The sequence below is a fragment of the Echinops telfairi genome, unplaced genomic scaffold (assembly GCF_000313985.2).
Source record: "Echinops telfairi isolate 266 unplaced genomic scaffold, ASM31398v2 ScPeMD7_1713;HRSCAF=2227, whole genome shotgun sequence".
In the NCBI taxonomy this organism is placed as follows: domain Eukaryota; kingdom Metazoa; phylum Chordata; class Mammalia; order Afrosoricida; family Tenrecidae; genus Echinops; species Echinops telfairi.
The window spans coordinates 9988788-10003710 of NW_022105611.1; the positions used below are offsets into that span (position 1 = coordinate 9988788).

Here is a 14923-nt window from a genome sequence, read left to right on the forward strand (position 1 = left end):
AATGTGCACTTGCTGTCAGAAGTGCTTGTGTGTGTCAGTGTTTGGGCTTCTGACAAATTACACAATTTCTCCCTAATGAGAAAATCGCTTAAAAGATGAAACAAAACCCGACAAATCAATTATTCACCTTGATCCTGGGAAGGCTGCTTTCTTTGGTTGCGAAAGTTTCTCGGGTTTCAGTCTCAGTTTCTTTTGTTGGGTGAGCTTTGGAAAGGACGTGTCTCTTTGTCGCGAAATGGGTTTCCTTTGGTGCTAAAAGGAGGTATGTACCGGGTGGTGGGCCACCTCACCCGCCCTGGCGGATCGGCAAAAATCTTGGACCAGACTGCTTGCCTGGTAACCGCTCCAAGCAGCCGCACCCGTGCAGGCAGGATTCAAATCGCAGTCTTTTGTGTGAGCAGAACGGAGGGGCTGGGAATAATCAGCGGGTGGCGATTGCCATTACGGTGCACTCTGGATGGTGGGAGCCCGGCCTGCTGCTGGGTGGGGATCCGCATCCCAGGAGATCTGCATTGGGCACGCCTGTTGAGGAGGTGGGAGAGGGAGCCCGAAAAAGGACCAGGTCTTGGTGGAAAGCGCTGGACGCGGCATCCGCAGGACAGACGCTGCCTTCGCAGTAATTGGCGGCTCTTTTCTCTACTCGCCCATCCCCTTGAATCAGTGCCCGGAGCTGGGTTAGTCCCATCCCGAGAGCCGGGGGCGGGAGAGCGCCAACTCCCGGGGCCGCCGGCCCAAGGGGGAGGCTTGTATGCTGTCCTGCCGGTTCCCTGCGGTGCGGCTGGGGCTCTGTCCAAACCTCCTGGAAACCAACAGCTTGACGGACTTTTGTTTTTGCACTAGCAGATTTCCCAGTGGTATCATATGGCATATCTCGAGAGGAATAGCACAGACATTTTTCTGAACGTTTCGCGTGTGTCTGACTGGTTGACATTTGCTCCCTTATGGGCAGGGAGCAACTGTCTGATGCTCCCTCCACCGTGCGCGCGTCCCAGTGCTTACCTGGTAAACAAGTGCACTTTATCTCCGGAGGTGAAATCTGACAAAAATATCCTCCTTATCGTCAAGGAAACTTACATTTGCATTTCTTTGAAAAAAATGTATGCGTTCTTTTTTTGCACCAGAGCTTTAGCTTGCAGTGTATAAATAGATTGCTTTTTTTCCCTGATAAATATTGTTGCTATCAGTACAACCACACTGCCAATCAAGTTGACTGCCCTTTCCTTGGATACTTTTTTTATGGCACCAACAACTTGGAAAATTTGAAATTAGGGATACCCCTTTGCACCCCCCACCCCCAGGAAACCAGTTTGGGGAATACATTTCTTTTGTCCTAAAATAGCTTTTCCATATTTTCCATTTCTCTGAATAACTTCTGCCCAAGGAGCAGAGGCATGCTGTGGTTCGTGCTTGGGGGTGTAACCTGAGACTTGGTTTCCTAATCTACTGGAGGCTGCCCCAGGAGGGGTCTGTAAAATGTGGGCTTGCCCTGTGTTCAGCTCAAAACCTTCAGGCGACAGAAATAATGCTGAAGGTAGGATATCCAGCGAATCATTGCAGATATAAATGAACGTGTATATTTGAGCATCCGGTCAGCCCATGATATTTATTCTCTGTAAAGCCCCTGTACTTGCAGCTGAATGTTCCTGAACGTGTTAACATATTGCAGCACCAGAACAATACAGTTGTCAAGTACCTTTGAGATGGATATATTGTACATTGAATTATATTGAATGACTTTTTTTTTTAACTGCATACCAGAGCCTGCGGTGTTGTTGTTTTTACCCCAGCTATATCTGGGCTTTCTGGAGAAATAGACCGATGCACGAGAAATAGACCGATGCACCGTTCTCAATCAACTGCGTTTCTGCTCACTGGGTGATGCCTTTGCCCATCTTGTACACCCACCAAAATGAAGCTCTGTTTCTAGTAACTAAAGAAAATGTAGCATGAATTAGTCCCAATTACATTTACAACCAGACAAATACAGAATGTGGCAGGTACTTTCTGAGAGCAACCCCCCCCCCCCGCCCCCCAAAAAATGCCTTCTCAAAAAGGACTAACATCTGAAGAAGTATGAACATTTTGCCTAGGTGACCATTAAAATCTCCTATGAGAAGGATTCAGGGCAGGGGAGGTCCCCAGGTGAGACTTGCAGGCACTGTTCAAAAGACTAGCTCTGGAAGGTACAACTGTGAAGGCCAGAGGCTCTGTGTCACCGGCTTCCATCCAGGTCTGTCTGGCCCCGCCGCCCCTCCACCCCCACCCCCACCCCCGCCCGCTGAACATCACTAGCTGTGTTTCCCTCTCCCTTCGTGTGAGTGGCCTAGGGAAGAAAAGAGTTCAGAGGTTTAAACCAGGTGGATATTGCTCTGGATTGCGTTTTGTAAAGTATTTCAACTCCTTCTGATAGATGCTAGTTTTGAAAGAAATCTGCATGGTAGATGGAAAGGTTATATGATTCTTCTTGTTAGTAAAACAGTGTTCTTGCATGTAAATGATACTGTTATTGCCTTCCAGTTCACTTTGTCCTAGAATGCCATTCAAAGTCTTTATAGTTATTCAAAGCAACAGCTTGGTTTTAAATGGGGAGAATGGAAAAATACGCTGTAGGAAAAAATATATCACGTCCTTTTAAGTTATATGATAAACAATTATTAGTTCATAATTCCAGCCTCTGGACTACATTAAAGTATCTGGTTATAATGGTAACTTCTGTATCTTGTGTCACAGACACTGTACTGTTTTACAAGCATTATCTTATTTAATCCTCACCACATGTCTACCAGATAGGCTCTCTGTAGATACCATGTTCTGTTGTGTTTGGGGAGAGCATTTATATAGCAAATTTGGTTACCATTTGAGATAGCTTCCGTTTTGCTTCCACATGCAAAGAAGGACTCTGAAGATTACAGAAAAGCTAAATAAACATAGCTTAAAATGGCAAATGAAAGAATTAGATGTCAGCCAACACCATCACCTATGTGTTATCCATTGGTAGTTTCTTAGCTCTTCGTGGTTCTGCTTTGGGATCTGGGCCTTTTTTCTGGATTCCTCTAGCTACTTATTTAATCTTTGTGGGGAAAAGGGGCTATTAAAAAAGAATGTTTTTTTTTAAATTTCTTTTGGTTTATGCCAGACCAGAGCATATTGTTCTGAGCCATCTTTCCTATCCTCAGCGAAATATGAAATTTGATCTAAAAAGGTAAGACCATTTTTAGAAGGTGGAGCTGTGTCAAATTCAAGATCAAATATGAAAGTCGCACTGAATCAGCATCACTGTTAAGACCTGCATAATTGTCCCATGCTCCCTGAAAGTTAGAGGAGCTTGTGGGCCATGGGATGGGCCCATAATAACCTTGCTTTCTCTTTCTAGACAGTACTCAGCATAAATTTTACAAAGTAAAATGAAAAATCTGAGGTCATCAACTTGGTTCTGCCTCATAGTGACCATGTGATAGTAGAATTGTCCCACAGGGTTTCCAATGCTGAGCTCTTTAAAGAAGCCAGTGCGACATCAAGGAGCAGCTGGGGGGTTCCATTCAGTTCGATTCTCTGTCACCAAGTCCAAGTCGATTCTGACTCGTGGCAAACTCACAGGACAGGAAGAACTGCCCCCATGGGTTTCCAAAGCGAACTCTTTATTTCCAAGAGTTGGAAGCCTCATCTTCCTCTCATCCTCAGTGTTCACTTAGTGGTGGGGCCCTGGAGCACTGCACTGTCAGAGAGCCTTGCTCAGGGTGACTAGGACCCCAGAAATCATTCCTCAAATGCTTCTGAGCCCACTTCTAGCAGTTGTACCGTGTGTGCACCCCTAGTCTGAGGGGAAACAGGCTGCTATTTGCATGGATTGTAATTTGGGTAGCGGGCGGGACGTAGCTTGACCTCACAAGCGAGGATATCCGCAGCCTTTGCAGAAGGTGCATTTGTGGTGCCAAAAGTAACTAAGAAAGGGCAGAGAGAGTGGCTGTGGGGCATGGGTTTCCACGAGCTCTCTTGTCCAGGGCCCCCATAATGTCAGGAACAGCCTGACCCTTGATTGTCAGAATGTTTACTTACATTTCAAGTAGTGACATGACCATTTCAGCGTGTTGATTTGGCTGGGGGGGGGGGCTGGTGCATTTGGGCTTTTGCTTTTTTCTCCCATTGAACCAAAAAGAGAGAAGCAATAAGATCTCAGACGAAAAAACCTTTTAGAGTTCCAATTGGGACTGCACAGCAACCTAATCAATCAAGGGCGAACATTTGCCCTTTCTTCCAGTTCAGAGACATAGTCAGACTTAACATTTGAAAACAATTGTCCTGAAAGACCACTGCTAATTTTGTTTTCTCTTCCTTATCTTTAGTTTTAAACTTTGGTTATACCGCTTAGGGATGGGAACTAGTGGCAGGCTGCCTGAAGGATCCGCGTGGAGCCTTGCCTTATAGACTGGAAAGAATGGCAGAGATGGCCATCAGTGACCTTGCATTGTCTTCGCCATTATTTCAGTCCCTTTTTATCTAGTGTCGTGTTGAAGACAAAAGCCCATTGAAGGAGACCCAATAACTGTGTGGCTAGCAGTAAATTTCAATAGTTATTAGGAACCTTAACGGTTTTGTGTTTTTCTTCTGCAATGAAAGCTATTATACAGGTAGCAGAATCTTCTTTGCTTTTGCTTTTCTTTCTGTTATCTCATTTTCACAAAGTACTTTTCTAGATGGAAAGGAAGCATTCATCATGAGAAGTGTGATCAAGCTTTCCTTGGCTATAAAGCAGCCAGTCTTTCCTGTCTCCCCAGGCTGTTGGAAATATGTAAATGAAACATCTCAGCTCCCAGGAAATAGTTAATCTCTCATCCACGTGAAGCCATCTGGCTCAGCCATAGTCCGCACAGAATGGACATACATTAAACGTTCACCCCGTTAGGAAACACGTCAGCCAAACTCAAGACACCAGGAAGACCAACGTGTGTGCCACGTTTCTTTTTCCTTAGAGCAATGAACAGGGATGGTACAGATAGAGAAGAAGTAAACAAACCCTAAGCAAAAATAAATAGGTAATGATCTAATTTGTGTGATGGAAACTCTTAATGCCTTGGGTACGGGTATTCCCACTGACTTTCTTTCTTTTAAAGAGTTTTTGGTCAGAAGCATGCATACTTTATCTATTTAGGAAGAGAAGGAGACTATTTTCATTGTGGAGAAGAACACTTTAGCACACTTACCGTAACTATGACCAGAAAGGTTGGGGGCGTCAGTCCTCTCGGAAGTACCTTGGAAGAATGACCTTAGGGTCTACATGACAAAAGCAATCAGCCCCTGAAAGCCTGTGGAGCACAATTCTACTGACCTCCCCTGGGTACTGGGAGTCCAGCCTGACTTGCTGTGTTAGTAGTCTGGGTACATTAGAGAAACATCCACAGAAACTCATGTATAAGAGTTTTATATAAAGGATAAGTGAACATCAAGAAAACATCCCAACCCAGTGCTGCTGCCCAAGCCCACAAGCCCAACATGAACCCTAACCCATATATCCAACACCAATCCACAAAGTCCTCCCCATCTCAAAACACACACCATGATGCCAACTGCAGGAGGAAAGCCGAGTCAGTGAACGAACAAGCATCTCAGCACTGGCAGGGGTCTCCACACGGCTGCTCCAGCATCCAGGGCTGCACCGGGGTAGGTCCATGTGACCTCTCGTCAGGGATGTCCTGCCGGAAGTGAGCCTTGCCAGCTGAAGCAGGGAACTGGCTAAGACAACTGCACCGTGGTCCAACCATCACAAAACAAGAGAGGCGAGGCTCACCGAGCCATTTATCTCTCTGCCCTTCAATTAACGCCACATGTGTTTATCGTCCAGGTTGGCACAATAAACTTTTTCTCACTTGCCAACCACTGGTTTCCTGTGGTGGACATCTGGATGGAGAGAGCAGAGATGAATATCAAGGGAATATACGTAAAGTACTGAGGAAAGAAATGTTTCTCACTCTGAATATTCCAGATTAGCGTGTGTGGCTTTTGTTATTTACTATGATCATTAATGTGCCTGGACAATGGTCCCGGGCACCCTGCTCCATGCAGAGATTACAAAAATGAAAAGCTATAATATTTTAATTCATGGAGTTTATAGCCCAGGAGAAGTGGACAAATGAGGCCATATTACCAGAATAGAAAGTTTCCTTGTCACAATAGGGACAGGTAAGATTGCTTTCTGTTGTGAGTAGCAGAAACCACGACTCAGAAGGACTTACATAATAAAGGGACCAGTTGGTGAATGGTCATCAGAGGCCACCAGTGCAGCCCTTGGGTGATCTTCCTCAGCTCTGATTCTCTGGCTCACAATGTTGTTGAGAAATCGATTTGTTGTAGTCTTTCTAGATTTTGGTGTCATGGAACTTGCAATGCTAAAAATGTTCTAAAGGTAATGAGGGGTATTTTTGAATAGTTTCCCTTTTCAATTGTATTTTGTCTATTACATTGGGAATGAGATTGAACTGTAAAATATTTGTTAGCCAATGGTTCACAGTAAAATTAGGTTTGTTGTGATGTCTGTATGATCCCAATGGAAAATGAAATTAATATAATTTATAAGCGTTTCACTTCTTCTGGCTACGGCAATATTCTCCTATTCTTTCCACTTAGAACATAAAATATTACCTTGTAAAGACTCTACTCAAAGGACCTGGTAACAGGTTTCCCACTAGAAATTCTGGCACTAAATTTAATTGAGTATGTTAGATTGTTTTTCCAGTTACACAACACTAGACGAGAAAATGATAAGACTGTTGCTTACTTTGTATAGAAGCGTGCTCATAGTGTCATGCTTTCTAGCATCCAAATTCAATGATAAAACATTATTTGTCTTCATGAGGTTTATCTTAGTGCTGTCAATCCGCCCTCTTAATGGGCATGTTCCTAAACTTGCGTTTGTCTGTCTTCTTTCCAAAGAGTACTCAAAAATGGAACTAAAGAGCCAAAGTATATATTCTCTTGACACTTACTTCTGGTGCAACAGATTTGTACAGAGATTTGTGCAATAGTGCAAGTGCTCCAGGCCAGCTGGGAGGGTGAAAAGCCTCAGACTTGCTCGTAATACACATTTGAGTTAGGGAAAGATGTAGTGACCATGCAGGTCATTGGCAGCTTCCTCTTCACATTAGACAACACTTCAAGTCATAGAAAGAAAGCAATGGGAAATAATGGGAGGATATGGGTAACGAGGACTTAAATCCTTGGATGACATGTGCGTACTAAGTTATCATTATCCCATGACACACCTGATCTTCGCAAAGCACAAACTGGGCAAAATTGTCTTTGTTTTGGTTGGGGTTGTCTATTTACAGGTAGCAAAATGGCAAGAAAAGTATTCTTGGACTGAATGTCTCACCATTTAGCATATTGACAAAGTCTCTCTAAATGGAAACAAATAGCAAGACTATTAATGATTCTACAGCAGATAAGTATATAACTCTGTTGTCCAATTCATCCCTTATACACAATATGTGTGCTTTTGCCCAAATACCTTACAGTGGGTTTTATGAAGCAAGATTTTAGTTTATTCTTTCCTGTATTCCTAACATCTGATAGTGTCTTGACACAAAATAAGCCCTTATCAATGTTGATTACATGATTGACACTAAATTATGCACATCCTATTTAAGGGTTCAAAAGAAAGGCTAATATCAAATAGTTGAAGAAAAATATTTATTAAGTCTTAAAAGGGACAAAGACAACACAAAGACACAGGCATATTTATTATCTGGCTGAGCGGCCATTAGCACAAGGTCATAATGGTATCTCAGGATTCGGAGCCTCACAGCTACTTCAATAAGGCATAGAACACAAAGAAAACCATCCATAATGTATGATTGGTGGCAGATCAGTACATGAAAGTTATAGGTGGGACAAGAGGAATGGAAATGGAACCATGATTGGGGAGTGGGTGTTAATGTTAGAAGAGGGTACAAGGTTGGTCTAAGGCATTCCAATCAAGGTAGTCAGGGCAGGCTGCTAGGGCGTACATCATGTGATCTCCCTCAAGGACACACCCATACAAGCCCCTTGAACAGACTGCCCCTCCCTGGGCTGGCCGGAGAGGGAGTGGAGGTAATCTACTTTCTAATGCATTCTGCCTGAGGACAAGACTATCAACATCCTTGGTTAATAATAAGAAGGAATTTAGTGTAGACTGAATCCACTTGGGGACTCTGAAATTGGAGTTTGGGTTTTCCCCAGTCATTAATAGCCTTCTGTGAAAAGGGTGCTCAGACTTTAAGCTTGAACACAGTCCTCCATGATAAAATGTAAAATGTGAAACTGAAAATTTGGGGAGTAATTTCCAGTGGTGAGGCTTGATCACAACACAGGGATTTACTAGATGCAGATAAGGCCTTTGTAAAATTCGAGTACACTGAGCACTGGTCCTAAATTAAGATGTGCACGGAGTAGAGTAAGTTTACGGATAAAGAGGGCCTTAGGGCCTTTGTCTCATTATTTTGCCCTTGATAGCTGAATTCTCTGAATTTATTATCCTGTTTCCCTCCTTTTGTTTGATCTCAGCTCATCCTTTAAATTTCAGGTTCCTTCAACAAAAAAGAAAAAAGAAATGGCAAAAGAGCAAGGGGGAAAGAGAGAGTGGTAGGCGGGGAACTTAAGGAGCCCTGGTGGCCCAGTAGTTATGAGCTCAACTGCCAACCGAAAAGTGGGTGGTTCAAACCCACCAAACCAATTCCTGGAGGTAGGACATGGAAGTGCGTGTACGTCGATACAGACGTACAGACTTTAAAACCCTAGAGCGCAGTCCCCGTCTGCCTAACAAGGTTACTATGAGTCTTAATCAACTCTATGGCATGGTTTGCTTAGAAATGACACCTTGAGACACATCAACTAATTGTAATAAAGCAACCGTATTGGATCCTGATTCAAGTAAATCATAGAAGGTCAAACTATTCATTATGGTCCTGAGAATATTGGACATTTGCATATCTATTGGATATTTGATGAGTCACTAGTAATGTTTAAATGTTCTACGGAATGGTATTTTGATAATATTAAAAATAGGTCCTTATGTCTTAGAGATCAGGCTGGGTGCATTCAAGGGTCAGTGCAAAAGGAAGACCCTTAATGAGATGGATTGCAGGGGCAGCAACAAATGGACTCAAGCATAGCATGACTGTGGGGAATGGCATTCATTCACTGCCATCGAGTTGATTCGAACTCATACCGACCTTACAGGACAGAGTAGAACTGCCCCTGTTGGTTCTTGAGACTAACTCTTTATGAGCAGAAAGTCTCATCTTTGCCCTCGGAGCAGCTGGTGGTTTTCTAACTGCTGACCTTGTGGTTAGCAGCCTAACCCAGAACCCACCATGCCACCAGGGATGCCTCCTTGCAGCCAGCCTAGAGATGCATATGAAAATCAACCTCATTTTGATTGCTCTAAGGAGAAGGTTTTAATAAAATCATTCCTCATTAAGACAATTTGTAATGAGACTATTAATTTAGATTGCCTATATTTTTTTTCAAGTAAATGACGGCCATATATGTAATAAAAATAGAAAGAAGTTGATGTGTGCCGCAGAGTCCTGAGATAAGTTACACAGTCAGGAGCAATCCAAGGAGATAAAGGCTTAAAAGCATGCTTGGTGTCCCTAGAGAAGGTACTTCAGAGACCAGATGCAGTTTGCTGGGGTTTTTGTTTGTTTTCTCACTTTGTTTTTAATTAAATTTGTTCTTTTATGACATACACTGAATTTTCTTACACCTTAGAATTTTATGAATATGTGCATTTAATAGACACCAAAGGGATTTATTTCCTTTTGTGGTAGACACATACTTCATGATACTAAACTACAAGTAAGGAATATATAAAACAAGACCTACTATGATGTCCAATAATGGGAACAGTGGTGAACAGAAGCATTCCAAATACCCAGTCATACATGCTATCCAGGGAGCTCAGGCATGTATAGTCCATGTGAAGCAGCATTTTATGACAAGGCTGGACCTCCAAAACATGCTTGAAGTCCTGGACCATGGAGTGTCAGGGGATGGGTGAGAATTAGAGGAGTGGTGGCTGAAGTCAAAGAACCTCCGCACCAATTTGCTCCGGATATGGCCTTCTCAACTAAAAAAGTATTGTCGGAAGCAAGTGTCTTCTTAGAGGGGAATAGAATGAATAATTTGAATACATATAAAGGGGGGTGGTCATTAGGGAAGGGCACCCCTGCTTTTGTCTATCAGCATAGTAGTCCCCAAACCTAACAGCTGCGTGGTATTCACTATGTGAACCAACTAATTAATGTGAGCTAAGTATTGGGAAAATATTCTATTATTGTACTTTGATGGGCCAGGAAATTCTTTGCCCAAGGATGGAATAGAAAAATCCCCCATGCCTGGAGATGCAATTAAACTCAGCAAATCTATATTGTTTTCTGAGTTCTTCCAGGCACTGGAGACTTGGTGATGAGTGAAACAAGTTTCCCTAGCTTCACAAGCTTGCAGACAGCCTAGCAGGAAGACACAGTTTTATTTGTTTTATTGTGATCAAATTACAATACCATGGTGTGAGCACAATGATATTGGCATTAAGATATTAATAAATACCAGTGTAATTCAGAGGCGGGACCCACTAACTCTTCTAGGTAAAGCATCTCAAAGTATCATCTTGGCAGTGTTTTACAGAACTCGGGAATCAAGTATGTCCTAGGTAGAAGGAGTAACCTATATGAAAGCATGGAGACATGAGACAGTAAGGAGCGTCTGGGACCAGTGGAGGTTTGATTCCTGTGCTACAAAATGTACTTTCCGAGCACAGAAGGAGGAGGACAGCTGAGGTTGCAGAGGGAGTTACAAAAATAGATTTTCTGTTCCTTACCTTCTTACAGATTGATACTTGGGATGTGTCTGTGTATGAATCAGTACGTTCTTCATTCTTCCACGCTACTTTCTTTCTACCTAAATCCCCCCCTCCCTTAAATGCCCACCACATTATGATGCCAGGCATGGCTAGGCTTGTCCTTTCTTCTGTGTGTGCTCCAGTTTTCTGTATTTTTGCTTCACCCCCCAGGAGATCGTTAGTGACTAGCCGGCAGGATACAAGCTTTTGTTCTTCCTTGGATTTCTGCTCATGTCTAGTTGCAGGTCCTCCCCAGTCCAGAAGGAACTTCACTACTTTTGGAGAAATTTTGGCTAATTTCTCCAACAAATCTTGTAGGTTTTGAACAGCCTAGTTTCATTTTGGACCAACTACTATGCTGAGAACTCTACAATTAGGTGAGACATATTTGTGGAGATCATATGCGAATGGCCCTTGTAAGATATATGCTAAACCAAATTGCCAGCAACTAGCACTAATGTCAACAGAAACAAAAACTGTGAAATGCCAAAATTCAATTCCAAATCAGAGTGAAAACAAAATTCTATCTACAACTGAGTTAAAGCATGTATTTGCATCATGCCAGCTACCCTCCAGGAAGGCACATCAGTCTGAATGTCTTATCCTTAGCGGTAATGCGCGTAGGAAGAAGAGCTTGCATCTCACCTTTAAATGGCAATGACTTCATTTCAAAGGGCAAATGAATGAAAAGGTACTCGAAAACTCATTCAGCACACTACGAAAAGTTTATCTAAACTCTTAGACAAAAGACAGAAATTTATTTTAAGAAATGATTTTTTAAAAATATAACATTCTTATGTAGTGTCTTGATTATGCCTATAATTAGTTGCAACTCTGATTATTGAAAGGCACCTACATCTTAGGGAATACAAAAGGGCTACGGACATCCCTGGTTGCCCAGTCCAGTTCAGTGTATGCCTGCATGTGGGAAGATTACTGATGGCATGGAAATGAGGCTAGAGCATGCAGTAAAATTGACTTAGAGATGAGCCCAGACCTCACTCGGGAGAAGGAGAGTCACCATCGGCAGCATCAGCTGCCCCACACCAATTCCAGTGAGGCTGAGCTCAGGCGGGTCTCCACCCTCCAAACTGCCTTACCAACTCCGACACCATCTTTCCCTTCCTCCCACAAGACGCTCTGCTTCTCAACTCCAAAAGAACTCACTGCCGTGGAGTTGATTCTGGCTGGGTATAATTCATTGTAACGGCCACACAGGACTCATGAGTATTGTCATAACGATTCAGGGTCAGAAGTGTTCAGAATAAAGTTATCGGCTCAAAACAGCCTTTCCTTTCCTGTGCCCACGGGCAGTCTTCTCTCTGGTCTTGGGCCCTTTGACCTGGCTTCTACTCTGCTTAGACAATGCTACAAAATCCTTTGAGCACTGCCGATAAATGCCCCAAAGTGGAGAGTCTATTTCCATCACACATCACAACCTGAAGACTCCTGGGTCCAGCTCTGTGGGTCAGCAAATCTAGCTTCCCTGTGAAATGCCTGGAGGTGCACGCTGCGCAGAGAGTGGGGCTCCCCCTGCCCACAGGCAAGCAGCTTTACTCCCTCGGCCCAGTGCTTTGATTCTTGCTTCTGCTGCTCCTTGGCTACTTCTCCGGGGTCTCAGCTTTTTGTCCCTGAAGCAAAGAGGTTCAATGCACAGGGATGTCATGAGTCAAATAACACACCTCACTTTTGGCTCTTCATGTTCTTGGTAGTGAACTATCCTTTCTGCTTCTAAACCAAGCAGGATGATAAAACTGACTAATCCTCTCATTTCTTAGTTTTTACAATCACAAAAAACTGTAACAATCACTGTCAATGGAATCGTGTATTTCTCTCAGCATCTTCTTTTTTCTCATACTCAGCTCTAGCAGGAAGAAGTAGTTTGGTGGAAATTTTAAAGGACTACGGCTAGAAGAGTCCTATGAATCAATTCACTGCACTGCTGGCTGGAAAGTACTTACTTCGTGTTGTACTGGTTAAAATCTGGTTTCAGAGGCTGGAAGGGGGCTTCCTGCTTCAGCTACCTTTTGAAGTGGAGAGGAACTGGCTTGGAAGACTGAAGTTCTAGACGTGATTCATGCCCCTTTCTGCTTGCTAGCAGAGTCACCTTGAGGCAAGTCATAGAGCCTTTCTTGGGACTCAAAGCTTCTCAGCTCATGGAGGAATCTTGTGTTCAAGATAGTTATAGCCCCTCTGTTTCCGGAGGTGAATTCTGGAAATCTTCTCAGATATGGATTGGCTGGAGGGAACTAGAGCTTAGCTTGAGAATTAAGTACAACCAAATCAGATGGTGATATTACTCGTATGTAAGAGACGCACTTGAAGGGGTGGTGAGAGAACATGTTGTGAAGTCACTTTTGACCCACAGTGATCTCACATGACAGAGTAGACTGCCCCATTGGGGCAGCAGTCATTTATGGAAGCAACCAAGCAGGTCTTTCTCCTACAAATTGATTAGATGAGCTCACATCACCAATCTCTTGGTTAACAACTAAGCATTTATCTGTTGACACCACCAGACCTCCTAGGAGAGAATGTAAACCTATTTTATGTAAGTGCAGAATTCAAACGTAGTTCCTATGGGTGAAATTTTAAGAGATTTCAGTTTTCAATAAAGAACTCTTTAATAAGGAAATCTGTGTAACAATGAATTGAGACGATCTGCATAATATTGCTACTGAAAATATGGGACCAGGGACCTGATGATAAATTTTCATTAAAGGCCTGAAGAAGGTCGTGGGTCAGGTTGTGGCAGGACCTGAGAAACAATCCAGTGTCAATGTGGTCGTCAGCCCTCACCTTATCTTCCGAGACCCACGTCCACCCGATAAGTCAATTCCTTGTCCTTTGCACTTTGAATCACCTTGTGTCCTGATTGACGAAAGGCAGCTGTAAAGAGAACTCCAACACCGTGTTCCTAAGGCAATGCAGTCCCCATCCCCTGAAATAAATACGTCCAGGGACACTTCAAAGCACAAAACAGGAATATGCATATTCTTTTTGGCAAGTTGGCTAATAGGTAGCCAGAGGTATGCCTAGTCTGGCTTTCTTAAGTCTAGCATACATGATGATTTAAGCATTTATTGTTAGGGTTTGAACAATACTTTGGGAAAGATAAAGAAAAAATTACATGCTTCAATAGTTTTGAAACTCTCTTCCTCTGAATTTGTTTAACCTCCGTATGCTGATAGGTAGTCTTCTTAGCAGAGACAGCCTCCAAGGTATAATCAAGTGTACCTACTGTTTGTACTCCGCTTGCACTCTAAGCTGTTGTTCTGTGTTTCAGTCAGCTGTTTATTCCTGCAGCACCCTTCAAAGCCCTTCAGACTAGACTGTGCTTTATTTACTGCTCCTCTCTTTCTAGCACTGAACTTGACATAGGAAGGTAGTCCATGAATGGCTGAGACATGCAGGAGAGCCCATCCTTCTCTCCTAGAATCAATACTAGCAGTCTCCACCATGCAAGGGTTTCTCTCTTAAGTCCTCTCTCGTTCTTATTTTCCCATTAGCTCAGTGCTGCCTTTCTGTCTTCTTAAATCTTTTTTTCCCCCCAAGGGGAGCAGCAGCCATTTCTTTTCTTTCTTTTTTTAAATGCATAGTTCATCTTCCAACACTTCATAGGCTCCCAAGCATTCCATTTGTTTCTCCTCTCCCCAACCCGACTATGTTGTAACATGACTTGGTTAATCAAGCAATAGTCCCTACTTATTGAGATCTTGCTATAGCAAGTTCCCAGTTGAGCACAAGGAATTCGGAGCCATGCAGACATGCCCTCTACCTATAAGTTTTGTTTTGTTTGGGGCGGTGGGGGAGGCTGGCGGCCTTAAGATACTGACTTGGGACGAGGAAGCTCATAGTGCCTACCATGGATTTTGTGCTAAGTATTAAATTAATATTAGGCTTCTTGAAGGTTGATAGGCTTTCAGAATAGAAGCTTTCCAAACTAGATATTGGGAATGTTTTGGAAGTACACAGACTTTCAGTTAGATTTTCAAAGATAGTGTCTTGATCATAGAAGTGGAGGATACAGACAAGTGAGGGCGAAAT

General features: G+C 43.1%; 1 protein-coding gene across 20 annotated transcripts in view; it reads left to right on the plus strand.

Moving 5' to 3' along the window:
• The window catches only part of DLG2 (discs large MAGUK scaffold protein 2), a 1827487-nt gene that overhangs the window by 1621879 nt on the left and 190685 nt on the right, over nucleotides 1-14923 (plus strand). The window lies entirely within an intron of this gene.